This window comes from Drosophila tropicalis, unplaced genomic scaffold (genome assembly GCF_018151085.1).
Source record: "Drosophila tropicalis isolate 14030-0801.00 unplaced genomic scaffold, ASM1815108v1 contig_805, whole genome shotgun sequence".
Classification (NCBI taxonomy): domain Eukaryota; kingdom Metazoa; phylum Arthropoda; class Insecta; order Diptera; family Drosophilidae; genus Drosophila; species Drosophila tropicalis.
The window spans coordinates 1543697-1561865 of record NW_027173295.1 but is presented as its reverse complement, the minus strand read 5'-3'; the positions used below and the strand labels follow the sequence as shown (position 1 = coordinate 1561865).

The 18169-nt window shown below is 36.9% G+C and overlaps 1 protein-coding gene across 7 annotated transcripts in view; it reads right to left on the bottom strand.

Annotated features, from left to right (window-relative positions):
- The window catches only part of LOC137579875 (receptor-type guanylate cyclase Gyc76C-like), a 55434-nt gene that overhangs the window by 17132 nt on the left and 20133 nt on the right, over positions 1–18169 (bottom strand). For all 7 annotated transcript variants that reach the window (XM_068293728.1, XM_068293729.1, XM_068293726.1 and 4 more), the window contains one exon: positions 12537–12827. The gene's annotated coding sequence lies outside the window, so the exon portion shown is untranslated. The remainder of the gene's footprint in view (positions 1–12536; positions 12828–18169) is intronic.

The window sequence follows — 18169 nt, the reverse complement described above, 5'->3', positions numbered from 1 at the left end:
CAATTTCCATTTAGATATTCCCCCAATTGTTGCTTGTTGTGGTTATTTGCCATTTTGATCATAAATTTTTATTTATTACCTTCGCCTCAGAAAAAGGTGTTGAAAGGAAATCGATTTTGGTGGCGCCCAAAAAAAAAATATATATATATATACATATACGTAAAACGGAAAAAGCAAAGAGGGAGAAAAAATGAAAAAATAATAATGATTATGTTTATGATAGGAGGAAGAAGCAGATATATTTATAAGCCAAATGTTTATACACACATACATACACAAATTGTATAAAAATTAATATATGTATGTATGTATGTATGTACATATGTGTATAAAATTTTATGTGCAAAAAAAGAAAAACAAAAAATATTCCAATGCAAAATCTTATCAGACGAACGCACACCCAAACTCAAAATAATAATAAAGACTTGAGCAGAAATCGAGGCAAGTTTTTTTTGGTTCGGTTTCGCTCTGCCTGCTTCCCCCTCCACTATTTTTAGATTCGTTTGGATCTGATAATGGCTAAGCTTATTAATAAAACATATACACATACATACATACATACATATATATACATTAATATATATATTTAGGTACAATAAACAACAAATTTATTGGACTATTTCAAGACAACTTTTGCATAAACTTAGAAGCTCCGAGCATCGAGCTCGATCAGGAATCGAAAATCTGGCAAAAACAAAAACAAACTGAAACTGAAACCGAAAATGAAACGGGGCGGCTCGAGAACAAGTCAACCGCTGTTGCCTTTGCCTTTGCCGTTGCCGCTGCCGTCGCCGTCGCCATTTGCCGCTGTTTGCATATCGCTTTGCCATTAATCGTTTCTCTGTTGCTGTTTGCTTCAAAAGCAAAAATAAAAAAAAAATTAAGAAAAAAAGTTATTTTTAGCTTGGAGTATTTATAAATGACCTTGGCAGCAGCGTCGGCGGCGACGACGATGACGACGACGACGACGACGACAGCGACGCTGCTCAGATTGGTTACCCAGAATCAACCAACAAGTCAACCAGCCCAAGCAACCGTCCAGCCATCCAACCAGCCAGCAGAAAGACAAGAGATCGCTTCTTATGTCTGTCTGTCTGACGACAGTCAATATGAGAAGTTTATAGCGTTGCAAGCTTAATATCAGACTTATGCCGGGCACGCGTTATTGTTATTACAGATCATCATCGGCAACATGATCGATTGTTTGAATTTATTTGAGCGACATTTTGCTTGGAGAAATAAACATGTATCAAAAGCGAATTGAATTCCCAGTGAAGTTTACTTAAATATTTCTCACGGAATGTGCCAATTGACTCAAATACTAGTAAATTGTCGAAATGGTCAGAGAATTTTTATAAATTTTTAAAAAAAAGTTTCAGATTGAAGCAGAAAAAGTATCAAAATTGAAAGAAAAGAAAAAAGACAAACAATTTTCTTGGTCCAAAGGATAATAACTCTACAAATATTCAAAGAGATTAAAGATAAAGCGATTTCCAATTGATGAAGATGATCTCAAAACAATACCAAGAGCTTAAATCAAATGTATTTATATATGTACATTGTATATACATATGTACATACGATATGGTAGATATGATACCAATAACGAGGGGATTAATTCAAAATTTCAACACCCAATAGAATCATTTATTGGTTCATTTCGTGACCATTCATGAATGCAGATTAAGTGGAGCAATACGAAATGACTTCGGGGCGTATACTTATTACCCAAATGCAATGAACACTTTATTGGGGCCACATGAATTCACAAATATACACAGTGAAAACTTTCTTGTGCATGTGTATGTGTATGTGTATGTGTTTGTTTATAATCACAAAAATAAACGCGATTATTGATGAAACGAAACGAAATGGAATGGCGCGGTACTTATAGTCATTTTCGATTTAACAACTAGTCGTAGTTATTAGAAATGCATTCTATTTGTATGACCAGCCAAAGCGTCGTCTCGACTTGACAAACGAGCAGACGAACCAAATGTACCTACTCCGCCTTCTGCTGTTGGCTGGTTAGACTCTTATTTTTTTGCTTCCTTTCTTTTTCGTACGTTTCTCTATGTCTCTTTTGTCTCTCAATCTCTTTCTCAGTCGCTTCTCTTTCTCTCTGTGTGTGTGTGTGTGTGTGACTCTCTGGTGAGACAGGGTGGCTGGCCTGGATGGGTTTTTGAACAATTTAACAAGTTGCCCAGTTGCAGCTTGCAGCAGGTTGCCTCGCCTCGCCTGGCTGCCTTAGTGTCTGCCATTGCCGCGGAGTGGTTTAACTGGTATTATTATTATTATTACAATTATTATTATTATTATTATTATTGGTAGTAGCAGCAGCAGTCATAGTAGTAGTAGTAGTAGTAGTAGTGCCCAGTTATATTATAAAGACAAGTATATATATATATATATGTACATATATTCGTATATATAGATACGACAACACTCTCAAGTCTTGGAACCCATTCAAGTAGAGTTTATTCTCTGGCTAGTTAGTTGGACTGCCAACAGCATTCCAAACTCAAGAAACTAATTTCAAATCTCCCTCTCTTTCACACACACACACACACACACGCATTTTCTGTGTTTGTGTTACCATTTGGGTGAGTGTGTGTGTGTTTGTTTGCGTGGGGCAACTGTCATTATTAGTATGTATGTTTACTGTTAAGTGATTATGTAAAGTGACAGTTCTTGTTATTTACACGTGTTTTCTGCACAAAATCAGCGCCTGATGTATGTATGTACATACATACATAAGGTTGGTGGGGGTGGAGTCTGATAAGAAAACGACAATCAAATTTGAGTACCTAGTAATTCATTGGTAAACGTACACTCACACTCAAAAAGAAGCAGTAGAAAAACTTATGAAAACATTTTCGCAAACTTGTCTACGCAACTTAGGAAAATCCTGGCAGCAAAACACCCATAAGCTATCCTTAAACTTCTCAACTTCTAGAGGCATTTTGAAAAGAGTTTTCAAACTCAGTCCACAAGTTAATGTAGTGAAATTTGCAGGTAAAAGGGCATCTAAAAGTCTAAGCAAATGCACAGAGAATATTAAATTAAAATGTTCAAATTTTGCAGAAACAGCAAACAAAGTCCTTTCCATTTCAAATTCTTTTAAATGGGTCAACTAGACAACTAGTCTTTGCATCAGAAAGTTTTATCTATAAACTTCTTTAATCCTAATTCATTTTTGAAATCTAGTTTTGAGTTGAACAATGCCATCAATATTCCATTAACGGTCTAAAAATTGAAATCCATTATCCTTTACCTAATTGAAAATTGCATTTTTTGAAACAAAGGAAAGAACTGCTTAGAAGCCTCAAAATTTCATACATGCACATATATGTATGTGTGTATGTGGTGTGTGTGTTTGTCTACTAGTGGGTTGATTCTTTTTTATCTCTGCTTTGTCCTGTCCTGTTCTTTTCTGTTTGCTATGCGAGAATGGAATCCTCTTTAACATTCTTTTCTCTCAGTTGCTTCTTCATATGGCAAGCATCAGCATCAGTCAAAGCGGAAATTGTATTTCCTGCCCCCGAGCCACCAACATTTCTCCCTCTCCAATTCACCCCACTCCACTTTCTGTGCGTCTACTTAACCCTTTTAGTAGAAACTCAGAGGCCATCTCTTCCTAACGAGCCTGGATGACTAGCTGGCTAGTCCAGCTTTAGCTTTGGCTTTAGCCTTAGCGCTCTGTATGACTCTTACATCGAGTGGTGCGGTGCGCCTACTCATACATATGAGTGTTTTGGGGCTTGGGTTTGTTGTGTTTGAGTTTTTGCCTTTTGGCGGCCGTGTTGCACATGTGCCAAGACGGAGCAGAAAACAGCAGTGGCAGCACCAGCAGCACCAGCAGCAGCAGCAGCGGCGTATTCAAGTATTTACCCACGGTCTATTTTTAGAAAATCCAGTTTTTTGGCAGCGCCCAACAGAGTCGGAATCTGTCTCTGCTTTGCATGAGGGAAAAATAAAGAGTAAAGAGCAACACAGAGCCCCCACCATACTCTGGCCATCCAGAGAGAATGGGAGAGAATGAGAGAGAGCGAGGCCAAGAGGACAAAAGAGATATGCAGTTGCCTCATAATTCCTTAACTCATAAATGAGTTTTATTTCTCATTAAAAGTTCAATAACAACGACCTTATCGAAGTCAGCCAGAGCAAGCCCAAATCCCAAACCCAAGTCCAAGTCCAAGTCCAAGCCCTTCACTTTCACACGACAACCAAAATCAAAAAAAAAAAAAAAAAATAAGGTGAGTGCAGATCTGTGTTGCTAGTTGCCCCTAATATGGTTGGGCCAAGTCAGCGTCATGTTTTCTTCAAGCTTGGCGTCTCCATTTATGGACCGTAACCGAAAGGCGCCTTCATAATGAGCAGCATCATGCTCATCCTCAATCCTCAACAATTCTCCTGCCCGGGTTGCTTCGTCATTATTCCGCCATCTGCTTGTTTGAAAGTGAAATTTTTGCTTGTAACACATGTCTCTTCGTTCCCTCTATCGTCATCATCATCATCAACATCAACAACTTCGCCTTCTCTATGGCCATGTTCATTTGCTGACTCTTCTCCACCTTATCCGCCAACAACACCATAACACCACAACACACACAGACACACAACAATCTTCTCTGTCTCTCTCTCTCTCTCTCTCTCTCTTTTTGTACAAAAGACAACGTAATGCCTTGACATTGTTGTGTGCGACAACGGACTTGAACTCTGGCAATGAAAACCAAGTTGGAAGAACTTAAATGGAATCATCTTGTCATAGTGCAAAAATCTCTCATTTTGTGGTTTCCAGATGAACCAGAAATGATAAACTGCCATCTCTCATATAGGCGCACATGGAGGGCAAACGAGCAAACAGAATTGCCAATCAAGTGTAAAAGATTGTTCTTGCTTTTGAGTTTATGATCTTAACGAATTTCCAAGTGTAAATAAATACAACTTAATCAATTTTGAGTTTTAGAGAATTTGTTAAATTTGTTAAATCAAAACAATATATTAGTCAAATTTCATTTTTAATTTTTGTATTTTTAAAATTTAATTGACTTAATAATGAGAATATGTGTGACATATATTTTGGTGAATATTTATAAATTCGTTATTGAAAAAATATTTGTAAATTTTCTTTCTGCACTTGCTCATCTCTGTTAGTTGAACTTTATGCTTCAGTAGCGATGGTGTCACAATCTCATCATGTCTCTGCCACCGTCTGTTTGCCTATTTGCCACTTCCTTATGCTCCAAGCATTTGACAATATTCCAATCAACAGATGGTGCGGGTCACATTTAGGCCTTGCCATGGCCCCTACTAGTAGAGGGAACCAATTTGTATTGGGTTCAATGTGCCCTTTACCCGGGGATTGCATCATAGAAATGAAAATCAAGCAAGGCTAGAAAGGAAGGAAAACATTTGCAACGGTTCAACAGTTCGTTTGCCTTGTAATTTGATTTCCAATGGGCGGCAAGGAGTAACAATGTAGCGGAGGAGAAGGTAGACCCCATACTTCAATGGTGAAGAAGGACAGATGTCTGGGCTATGTATTAAATGTATTGGAAACCATCAACCTAGGTGTGTGCATATGGAAAAGCATTATAATCAACAGCATAAAGGTGCTTCAATTTATTTTCATTTTAAAGAGTTACTGTTTCAGTTTGTTTGAAATCCGTTCTAATTACATAATTCTATTTTTATTCTAGTTAATAGAACTAGATTAAATTCCAGCAAAACAAAGACCAGTGGGAGAGAGAATGAGAGATACAGAGACCCCTTAAAATGTACGAACTTTTGAACCCTTTTTTTTTTTTGCCTTGTTTTGTTGTTGGCAAAAGGAAGTATTATGTTACACCTAATATGTATGTATGTGTATGCGCTAGTGTGTGTCGACGCGTGTGTGTGTGTGTGAGTTTGGTGTGTCTATCGGGCTCAGTTCGTTTGGCGCTGCTATCTCCCTTTCTATCATTACATTTTTGTATGGACGTCGTGGGCGAGAGCTAACTTGTTGATGATTGATAGTAGAAGCAAAGCAAAATAACGACAACAACGACAGCAGAAGCAGCAACAACAACAACAACAAAATGGATACAAAGTGTCCTAGAAAGTCTTTCTCACAGCACAAAAAAGGAAGGTACATCCATACGGCAAGGACCAAGACATACAAACAAAAACCCTTTTGTGTGTAGGTGCGTGTGTGTAGGTGTGAGAAAAAGGAATTTCAATCAGTAAATATCCAAGATATCCTGCAAACAAAAAAAAAACAAATGGGAAACACATCACTGTAGAACGACAAAAGAGGAACACCTAATGGAATTTGTGACAAAACAAAAAAACAAAACGACAGAAAAGGCGTGGAAGAAAAGTGAGGGATGAACAAACGATAAAGATCCTCTTAATAAGTGCGATTTGTTTCAGAATTGCCCATATTCAAGGAGAACTAATCTCTAGTAAACGCAAGCAAATTGCCATGGACAACTGAAAAGTTGTCACATACATATGTAAGTGAAATATGTAATAAAAATGTTTGCAATTGATAAATGTATTTAAAAATTATAATAATTTTAAAGCCGTTGTATTTGTATGGCCCTAAAAGAAAGTCCTTCAAGATTAAACAGCCATAGCAAAGAGTTTTAAAAAATCTTTAAGTCACAATTAGCAAATTTCTGAGGAACTCAAAAGTTTATACATACAAAAGAAAAGGTCATGCAAGAGAAAAAATACAAATTCTTTGTCTATTAATATTTTTAGCACACAAAGTAACTGAATCACTCAGTTTTACAGGATCCTTTTTCAATTGGGTTCCGGTATAGAAACTAGTTGAATACCTTTTAAGGGCATATTGCACTGGATTTAAATGTAGCTCGAGGGTATGAAATATTTCAACAAGCTTTTCCTTTGTGGGCTCAAAAATATTGATTATAATTGTTCAATAGCCAATACAACAAGACCATTACCCCTTTCTTTCGCTCTAGCATATCTTCTGTGTATCACTCTCTCCCTCTATCTATCTATCTAGCTATCTGACTGGCTGACAATCGTTGTCAATGTTATTCTCTTTCTTTCTCTGTCTTCGGACAACAAACCCGGCAGTTGATGACGATTCACGCACGTTTTTTATTTATTTTTATTTATTTTTGTTTGTTTGTTCGTTTTGTGTGTTTGTTTGTTTGTTCAAAGTGTCTGTAATGTCGTGTTAGGTTTATCCAATGGAATAACTTGATGTTGTGTCTGGTTTCTATTTATAGTTTAGGCAGGTTTATTTTTAGACAACAGATGCAGGCAGACATGGGTTGCAGACAGACACAGATAGACAGATACAAAACAACTTTATATTGCAACTTTAACTGCAATTGCAACCTGCAACTTGTTGATTCACAAACACACGCATACACACACACATACACACGAAGCGAGAGAGAGAGAGAGAAAGAGAGATATGGCGCTGCTGACTGTTGATTGAATGAGAGTTGATCAAGAAGAGCGTGCAAGTTGCTGGGGTGTCTCACATGGCGGCTACGCGATATATATACATATGTATATATTTTTGTTGTTACACAACTTAAAAATGTTAATTTCTTGATTACAACAATCATTTACACTTTTTCTCTACGTCTCTGTGGTTATCTCTCTCTCTCTCTGACTCTCTTTATCTAACACTTTTTCTCTCTCTGCCTCTTTGTTTTTTTCATTGGCTTTTCTCTCTTACTCATTCTCTATTTATTAAGGCACGCTTTTCACATTTCGTTAAACGTTTTATCACGTCTTACTTTTAGTTTATTTCTGTAGTGCTCATATTTTTGAATTCTGAATCTATTTTTAGCTCCTCTCGCTCTCTCTTTCTCTCTCTCACTCAATCTTTTTCTCTGTCAATTGCAGTCTCTTGAGATACGCTCTCTCTCTCCCATTCTAAGTGTCTCAATTCTCTCTGTTTACTTTATAAATATTTAAATTGTTGTCACGTACTAAGTTCTTAATAGGTTACGTTATGTGTTTATTTAACTCATTTTGATTAGAAGTCGAGAAAATTTATACAAAGCAAAACACGCGCTGCTATATATTACATATACATACACACATAAATATGTATAAAGACAGTAGTATGTGTGTTTGTATATTATTATGTATATAAATGTTTGTATGTATAGTAATAGTTGTAGAATCCAAGAACCCGTTACAAAGTTCAACTTTTGCCATTCTTTAAAAACGAAGAAAAAACCACGCAGATGTTCATAAAATATCTTGAAATTTGTATTCCCCGACCCCATCCCCTCTAGCCATTATGTATGTATGTATGTAGGTATGTATTCTGTATTTGTTTACTCAAGTGTAATTAAGCAACAGCCATTAACAAATAGAAACAAAAGCATATAACTAAGACAAACAAATGCAAATTCAAATGAAATAATTCAAATATTATAAATTGTATTTTATAACTTTTTATACGTATACATAACATGTGTATGTATGCATGTGCATAATTTGTTTAAGACAAAAAATAATTGCTAGTCATTCATATTTTAATTTTAAAATTTTATCACTAAAACCAAAGCAAATTGTCTGAAACTAATTTAGTTAACTAAGCCGCATTCTCTATAAGCCCCTTTTTTTCCCACCTCTTTGCAAATTTGACAATTTTAGTTAAATTTCAAATCAAAAATGAATATAATTCGTGTAATATTCACAATAGATTCATGTAAGGTCTTAATTTTCTTATCACATATTTCGCATTTGTTCTACATTGAGTTATTTTCGAAACTCATTTAACATAATTATCGTTTAGATCACATTTAGTATAGTTATTAATGATCTAACTGTTATAAATAGCCAACCGGTTATAGTGCTTTATGTTTGGCTGTCGTTTCCGGTTTCGAAAATAGAAAAAATCCCCCAGAATTTAAAACCTTTCTAAAACCCATATCAACTGATGTTGATTAAACTATAAACTAAGCATTGGATAATAATAAAAAATACCTATCAATGAATACATTTCATCCATCTAACTACAAATAAACCACAATAAAACTTAATACAATACAAGTATTTTTTTTTTTGTGTTTTCCTTCACTTTGATAGTCTTTTTCTCTCGTCATCGGTTTTCTACCTTCCTTTATAACCTTCCTCCCCTCCCACTGTTGGACGACCAGTTTTGTCCATCCGTCTGTATAGTATTTCCGTGCATTTATGCACATTCTACATACGCCTCATGAATAAATAATAACTGTTCTTTTGATTAATAATAATGTCATATACTCATATAGATATATATATATATACTTATATACAAATATAACATAGCTTCATTAACACTAGCACACACACACACATTGAGAAAGAGGCAGTGAGATAGACACTGGTATACATATTCATATATATCGTTTCCATATTACTAATCGCAATACTTTGTAACCCGCAATGGGGTTTGAGTTCTCTATTTTTAGAACAAAATAAAATGAACAACAAACAAACGCGAAAAAAGAGAACAGAAATTTATTGTTTATATAAAAGTTATCTTTAAATTATCATTAATTTATCGTGCATAATAAAATGTGCGGTTTTCTCTATGCGGTGTTCCTCTTCCTTCTCCTTCACCTCCACCTCCTTCTACTTCTCCTCCTCGTTCTCCTCCGCTGTGTATCGCTAAATGTTGCGGGATTATAAATAATAGATGGTTGATATCATATAAAAAGAGCTAAAACTTTTGTGGTAAAAGATTTAACAAAAAAAAAAAAAGACCCCAAGTAGAGGGCCGGACCCCGTTTAGCATTTGACAGTGGCTTAGATTTGTTACCCTCTTTTTTCGATAGCCGATATCGAATCATTTTTGTTATCTACGATTCATATTTAAGACCACCTTTAATCAATTTAATTAAGCTTTAGTAAATTTTATGAATTTAGCGGTATTTCTAATTTAAAAATATATATAATTATAATTAATTATATTTTTTGGTTTGTATTCTTTATTTCACATTACCAAGACAATTAAGGTATACGGATCTATTGGGTGGCAACGCTTTAAACGCCTTATCAAAGTCCTATTCTCCAATCGCCAGTTGGTTAGGTAGGTTAAGCTATGATGTCCATATCGCACAAAGTGTCTTTCCGCATATCTTCTGGACAAGTCTCGATTCAAAGTATGCTGATATCTGATTTCACTATGTATGGGCTGGCTTGAGGAACCCCAAAGGACCTATGGCATCCCCAAATTGGCTTCATTATGGCTTTATGCAGAAGATGTTCGTTTTTGATCATTACCTGCGATTAAGTTGTAATTGCTTTGCTGTATGTATGTATGTATGGTGGACATTATGAGACCACTATAGTTTAAGAATGAATCAATCGTATGCCAATTGAGTATTGAGAAACTGATAACTCAATTGTGTTACCCTTTAGATTGAAAAAAAAAAATAATATACCCATATTTTGGCAGAGTATAAACAATGTACATATATTTGTGTAAATTACTATTAGAATTTGTATTTATTGGTTCCTGGTTAATGGTTAACTGAGTGAGTGAGTGATTTCCACACCCTTCTCTTTCGTTCTCTCCTCTTTTCTCACTCTATCTTTCTCTATTTATTTTTCAATAGCAAAACTTTAAGACGAATATGTTTTGCCCTTGGCAAACCGAAGTTGCGTGTTAAATTTCTGCAAAATAGTTTTCTCAGCTTGCAAATAGTTTTTAGACCGACTCTTTTATTTTGCCTTTGTTTTAAAACCAAAATTTCTTAAACTTATATCTCGAAATGGATAAGCGACCAAAGAAAGAAAGAAACCATTTTATATACATACATACATATATTGGCAAAATGCCTGCGGACGGCTAAAAGGCAGGCAACCAACCAGCCAAACCAACCAACGAAACTCTCATCGATTTTGAAGCCGTTGCTGAATCAGCCTTTGACGTTGAAATTTATTGAAATTATATTGTATAAGAAAGTCAAGCCGAATCAGGTTGTTGTTGTTGTGTGTTCAATGCACAAAATAAAAATTTTTTTTTTTTTTTGCACATGTCGTTCATTTTTCATTTGTGATTAAATAAGCAATTAGCACATTTTGTGTAAATTGCAAGTCTCGAGTTAGTGTAAAATGTGTGTGCTATATATATACATATATATGAGTGTGTGCGTGTGTGTGCATGGTGAACAGTCATGTTAAGTGGAGAGCGGTGGAAAAAGTGGAAAGATTACTAAAGGATAGGGGTGCCAGTGCGGGTGGATGTGAATATGGAAGCGGAGGTTGAGGTGGAGGCGGCGGCGGAGGAGCTTTAACTGTGTTGTATTCCACAATTAAATGAGAGTAGCAAGATCACGCGAATAATGATGAAACAGAATCGATGGGGAATGCGAATGGATCTGGCCACACTCGCGGGCGGGAAGAGCCGGGAGAGTTGTTTTTTTGTTTAATGTGTGGGAGGAAAACAAAAAACCGAAATCATTCATTACAAATTGATTGTTCATTGATTTAGTATTTACATTTAGTAGCTGCATCATCAGTCACATTATGCGACGACGATCATTTAAATTAAAAAAAGAATTTATCGAATTCGCGCCCTCTAAAAATAACATCAACATGTTTAAGCTTTAACGAATTCAAATAATATCAAATTATGCAATAAACTTTCTGAAATCTATCATTTAGAACACATTAAATTATAACAAATGTATTTTTTTTTTTTCCTTTTTTTTTAAGGAAACAATAGTTTACAGTGCGTAACTCGTATAATTTTATGACATTTTGTTTGATTTGATTTAATAAACAATTTGTTGTTTAAACATTCAACTGATTTGTATTTCCACAATTTTTTTTTTCATATTCGTTGCCATAGCATAGAATTTTGTATACACTAATTATTTAGCAATAGAACTATTCTAGCATAAATATTTTAGTTAGTTCTCTGATCTAAAAGTAGTGCAACTTATTATTGTCTGTTGCCTATCAAGTAAGAGATGTCATTTTAAATAATAGAGCATTAAATTTATTTTTTTTTTTTTGTTCGTTTTCATTCTGAACATGAAAAACATACGTAAATTCAATATTTGTTCAGATAAGTCAACAATTTAATGTTGTATTCCCATTTTATTTTTTTACAAATATAATTTGAATTTTGTTTTTTCAGTTCTGTTCTGATAGCCTCCTTAATTATGCAAATGAGTTCAGCCAATTTATAAAGTCGAATAGCCACTCACACATATAATATACATATATTTCTTTGATTTGTAAATACATATGTATGTATATATATATATTTGCAATTTTTTTATTTTTTTTTTTTTTTTTTTTGTTTTTGCATTAAAAATTCACACTTGTAACTCTCGCTGTGAAGCGAAGCGCGCAAGTGCAACAAAATATTATTAATAATTTTTAAATTCAACAAATTGTTCAGGGAGTGACAGAGAAAGAGATATATGTATATGTATACATATATATAGGGGTAGTCTTGGCAACAGAGTGGGGGAGGGGGTAAAATGGGCGATAGGGGGGAGTCGGGCTACTGCATATGTATAAATTCAAAAAGAGAAGTAAAAAAAAATACTCACGCGATTTTTTGTTGTGGTTTGTATATGATATTTGTTGCTGTGCTTGTTGTTATTGTTGCTCTTATTAAAAGTTTAATATTTTGTTTTGTTGTTATTGTTGTTGTTAATCGGTTGTATAATCGCCTTTTTTGGAATTCTTTTTACCGCTTTTTTTTATTTATTTTTTTTTCTCCTTACTTGCTGTTGTTACCGTTGTTTTTTTTTTTTTTTTATGTTGTTTTATTTTTTTATAATTATTCTTTCAATTTGTATATTTTTTGTACATTGTTTGCTGTTTACATTTATCCATAGCTGCAATAAAAAAAAAAAAAAAAGGAAAAACAAAGATAATGAAAAAATCGCAACGAAGTGAAATGAAATGCAAATGTTAATAAAAATAGCTGTAGATAGAAAAATTTTCAATGATATCAGGCGAGCTCCGCCTTTTGAAATATCCTTTGTCATGGAGTCGACAGTCATACAAATTGTTTACATTAGTTTTCTCAATTAAATGATGTAATAATAGACATTCTTAACATTTATTTTAATACCTAGTATTAATATTGAAAAAATTAATATGAAATGTTCATAAGAAGGAAGAGATACTGGACCAAATTAAAGGCAAAAGATAAAATAAAGAACAAACATATAAGATCCTATTTCTATTTCTTTAATCTCTTGTTTCTGCTTTAAGATCTTCTACATATATGTACATAGTTGTATCGAAAGATAGATGGATTGATAGATAAATTCAGTTAACGCTTTTCCATGTTTTCCATCCCAAAAAAAATTCAATGAAAAACATTAGAGAAAAGACTAAATTTCACTTAGAGACGAAGAGTTCAAGTCAAAGTGCTCTTCTTTACATTGTCTTGAATCGCCATCAGTCGAATATAAAATGTTTACAGGGTGCTTAAAGCGGAATTTCAGGGGGAAATGCCTGTCGGATCTCACGGCTTATAGGGCACTTAACGGAAATTCAAGTGAAAGTAAAACAAGGCGGAGGGGGAAATGGAAATAAAAGCTCGGTCAGAACGCTCAATTTCGAATGTCATGCAAATTAAATTTTGCATTTTCAATACATAATTTAAAATGTTTATTTAACAATTAAATTTCGATAGGAGTCCTTCTTACCAGAAAAAAAAGACTTTTTCTTGCAATGGATAAATATTTAAAATAAAGTTTAATTTATATACACACACATATACATACATTTATGTATAATGGAAATGTGCGTGTTTTTTTTTTTTTTTTTAATTCTATTTATTTAACAAATTAATTACATATAACAGTGAGGCAACATACATACAGTATACGTACAATACATTAAGATACAATACGTACACTACAGTAATATACAAGAAAAATGACAAGAACTGCTGCGGGACGGCCGAAAGGTAATGCTTCACAGCAGTCGAGTTGTTTTTAATGCCGTACCTCCACCCCTGCCCTCCGGCGTTCGGCTAATCGCAGATCGCGCATCGCATTAGCTGCGAAGGAGTTTACCGCATCCCACTTACGTGGACTCGAGATCATCTCCTCTATCAGGTTATCAACTGTGAGGGTGGTACCCACTTCTTGGAATAGCACTTCCCGTTCGCCAGAGAAGCGATTGCATTCAAACATTACGTGCTCTGCATCTTCAATGACGCCTTCCCCGCACGACGGGCAGAAGGGGGATGCGTCGTGTCCGAAACGGTGTAGGTAATACCTAAAACATCCATGCCCACTGATGAATTGCGTAAGATGGAAATTTACGGCACCGTGTTGCCTACCAATCCACGCACGTACATCTGAAATCATTCTGTGGGTCCAACGCCCCTTGGAGGATTGATCCCACCTCTGCTGCCAGGTGGCTATACTTCTCCTTCTAGCGTCAGCCCTCTTCTCCCTCCTAGATGGCCCATCCTCAAGCGAAGATGCTACTAGTCGAGCTTCCTCTATCTGCAGCTCGATAGGAACCATTCCCGCAATAACCAGTGCGGCGTCGTCGGAGATGGTCCTGAAGCCGCAGCATACCCTGAGCGCACTGAGACGATATGCTGCCCGGATACCTCTGGTATAGCTCTCTGTCTTTACTGCATCTGCCCATACCTGTGCCGCGTAGAGAATGATGGATGTTGTAACGCTAGAGAGTAGCAGTCTTCTTTCTTGTCTGGGGCCGCGGGTGTTCAGCATGATTCTCGCTAAAGCCCTCGCTGACTCCAGAGCCTTTGCGTGCACATGCTCCAGATGTTCTCGAAAGCATAGCCGCGTATCCAGCCAAACTCCAAGGTACCGAATAGCCCGCTTCGAGCATATGATAGAGCCCTGTACACTGACCGATGCCGTCTCGACCCGTTTCCTGCTGCTTATTAGGACAAGCTCCGTTTTGTGCGCTGCTAGTTGTAGGCCCACCGAACGCAGCCACTCTGTGATGAGCAAGATCGCCTCGTTTGCCAACGCCTCCGCTTTCGCGACTTCTTTTGCCACTATGACCAGAGCTACATCGTCAGCATATCCAACGGTTTCGCAGCCAGCCGGCAGGTTCAAGCGAAGGATCCCGTCATACATAATGTTCCACAACAGCGGCCCCAAAACGGAGCCTTGGGGTACCCCTGCGGAAACCGAGTATGATGATTGGCCGTTTGTTGTGCTGAAGCACAATTGCCTGTCCTCGAAGTAGCTCCAGATAATTGCGCGTAGATACTCTGGGACTCCAAAGCTATATAATGCATCCAAAATACATCCCCAGTCTGCAGTATTGAAAGCATTTTTGACATCTAGCGTGACAATCAGACAGTACTCCTTCGTCCCATGCTTTCATCGAGTGCCTTCTATGGCTGCCGCGGCTATACTGACAACCTTGCCGATGGCGTCGACCGTCGATTTGGCTTTGCGAAATCCAAATTGATTGGATGATAGGTCCCCTCCGGCATTTATAGCTCTGTGAAGCCGGGTACATATAAGACCCTCTAGAACTTTGCCCATAGTATCCACCAGGCAGATGGGCCTGTAAGATGAGGCCGTTCCTGCGGGTTTCCCTGGTTTCGGGATCAGAACCAGTTTTTGCCGTTTCCAGATCGTGGGGAAAACTCCTTCATCTAGGCATTTATTGTATGTCTCCAAAAAAGAGTCTGGGCGCAGCGCCATTGCCAGTTTGAGGGCCCGGTTGGGGATGGCATCTGGTCCTGGTGCCTTACTCGGCTTTAGTTGGCTTGTTGCGGCCACGATTTCCTGTATTGACACAGGTTCAGTGACATAACTTCCTGCAGCTGGTGTGGCGGGACGTCTACTATGGAGTGAGTTATCCTTACGCGGGAATAATTCTGTGACTATGGAGCTAAGTTGCTCCGCTTCTAAAGGTGTGTGATTTCTATTTGCATATATGCGCTTTACGACGATTTTATACGCCTTCCCCCAGGGGTCTTGCTCTGCTGAGTCACATAGTCTTAGAAAAATTTCCCTCTTAGTTGCCCAAATAGTGTGCTTTAATGTCGTCCTTGCCGAGCTAAATTCGTGCTGCAGCTGCGGCCAGTTTTCAGCATCACGGCGTCTAGCCCTTTGGTATCGTCTCCTGGCTGCAAGACACTTTTTTCGCAAATCGCTGATGTTTTGATTCCACCAATATACAGACTTGTGGTGCCTTGTGTATGCACCACATTGCTGCATGCCCGCATCGCATGCTCTCTCGACCATTTTGGAGATACGGTGAGCCATAACCTCTGCTTCATCCTGTTCCCAGTCGCAGCTATTGAGTGCCGCTGTAAATTCCTGCAGGTTAAGCGTGTTTATCTTATATTTTTTATCTTGAGTATCATTAGCATTTGGTGGGCGGCCAGGTTCTTCCACTGCAAAAACGATGGCCTCGTGGTCACTTGCAGTATAAGTATCGCTTATTTTCCATGACGACGATGGATAAAGGCCGCTGCTGGTGAAAGTGAGATCTATAATTGATCCCATTCCTGCGCGCCTGAACGTAAATTGAGAGCCACTGTTTAATAGGACAACGTCTGCGGCAGCAAACGTCTCTAAAAGTACACGCCCTCTTGCATTGGTAAAGGGGCTGCCCCACTCTACCGCCCACGCGTTGAAGTCGCCGCCAACAATAACGCGGTTGTGGTTTCTTATATCCGTAATCAGCTCGTCCAATGACCTACTATAGCCTTCCAGCGAGAGGCTTGGTGGCAAATAGCAGCTGTAGACCCAAAAGTCATTTATATGAGCACGCACAAAATGCTCAGCTGCCCACACAGAATACTGCGAGCAACGCTGCGACCGCACGTTGCAAGTCCAGATAGCCGCCTTGGATGAGAGGCTCCTGCTCCAGTTGCTGTCCTCGCTACACCTATAAGGTTCGCTAATTAACACCGCGTCTGTGTTTAACTCAAGCACTGTTTGCGTTAGCATTGCTTGCGCCGCCTCGCAATGATTTAGATTTATCTGTAAAAATCTAATCTTCTTTGTGGTGGGACACCGTCTTGGGACTTTTCTTGGTCCATGCAGGGCAATTCTGGCCTCCGGACACGTGGTCCAACTGGTCAAGGCCCTTTTCTAGGCACAATGGAAATGTGCGTGTGTGTGTGTGTGTGTGTGTGTATGTGTGTTAAAAAATGCAAAGAGAAGAGCCAATCACTTAACTTCATTCAGGCACTAAAAGGCAATTCTACTTGCCGCTCTTTGTATGACCCGGTCGCTTTGTGTGCCGCTTTGTCAGTACGGAAGTCAATTTTTAATTTCCCGCCACAACACTTTTTGGTCAGTTTAACATTAAAATTAAACTTCTTTTCTTTTTTTCTTTTCTTTTTTCTTTTCTTTTTTTTTTTTTTTTTTTTTTTTTTTTTTTTTTTTTTGGTTGACAATCTGTAAAAGTCAACAAGTGAAAAGAGAGCACACAGCTAAAATAAGGGAAATAAGAAAACAGAAAAAATAGCAGGCAGACAGTAGCAAAAAGGACATTGCATTTATATACAAAAGGGTTGAAAAATGAAGTGTCCTGAATGTTGGGAATATCTATGAAATTTAATTAAAAATACGGGTCCTCTGTGTGAAGAAGACCCACATATTCTCACTTAGAAGTGTCAGAGGAGATTACAAAACAAATATTCCGAATGAAAAACATTTTCATTCTCCTATCTTTCCATGCTAAAGGGCATCTTTTTTTTTGAACATAAACCACTATACTATTCTATACTTCAATAGATATAGAATAAAGTTTTAAATTAGGAAGCTCTTTTGAGCTTTGTTAGTTTAAATTGAAATCTAAACCTCTCGGAAGGAAGTTGTATTCTAAAGCTAAAAATAGTTACCGAAACTCTTTTTAAATATTTCAAATGGTGACAAAAAATGGAGCAGGAACTGTGAACCGATTTTAATAATCTTGGTCTTGCAAAATTCTTTGAACAACCCTCTTTCAGCGAGACAGTGACTTCTTGAAGTTTAACCAGTAATGGTCTTATTATAGAGGTTTAGGGTGACATTTTAAATGTATTTAGTAAAGAGCTGATAACATAAATTGAATAACATTAACCATGGCTTATCAAATATATTTATTTTGATATATATGATATATTATATATATATCTAAACATAATATTTTGATTGAATTCGATGTCGGTGATAGGGGTCTTTGAAAGAATGAAAAAGGGAGAATATGCATATGTGAATAGTATAAG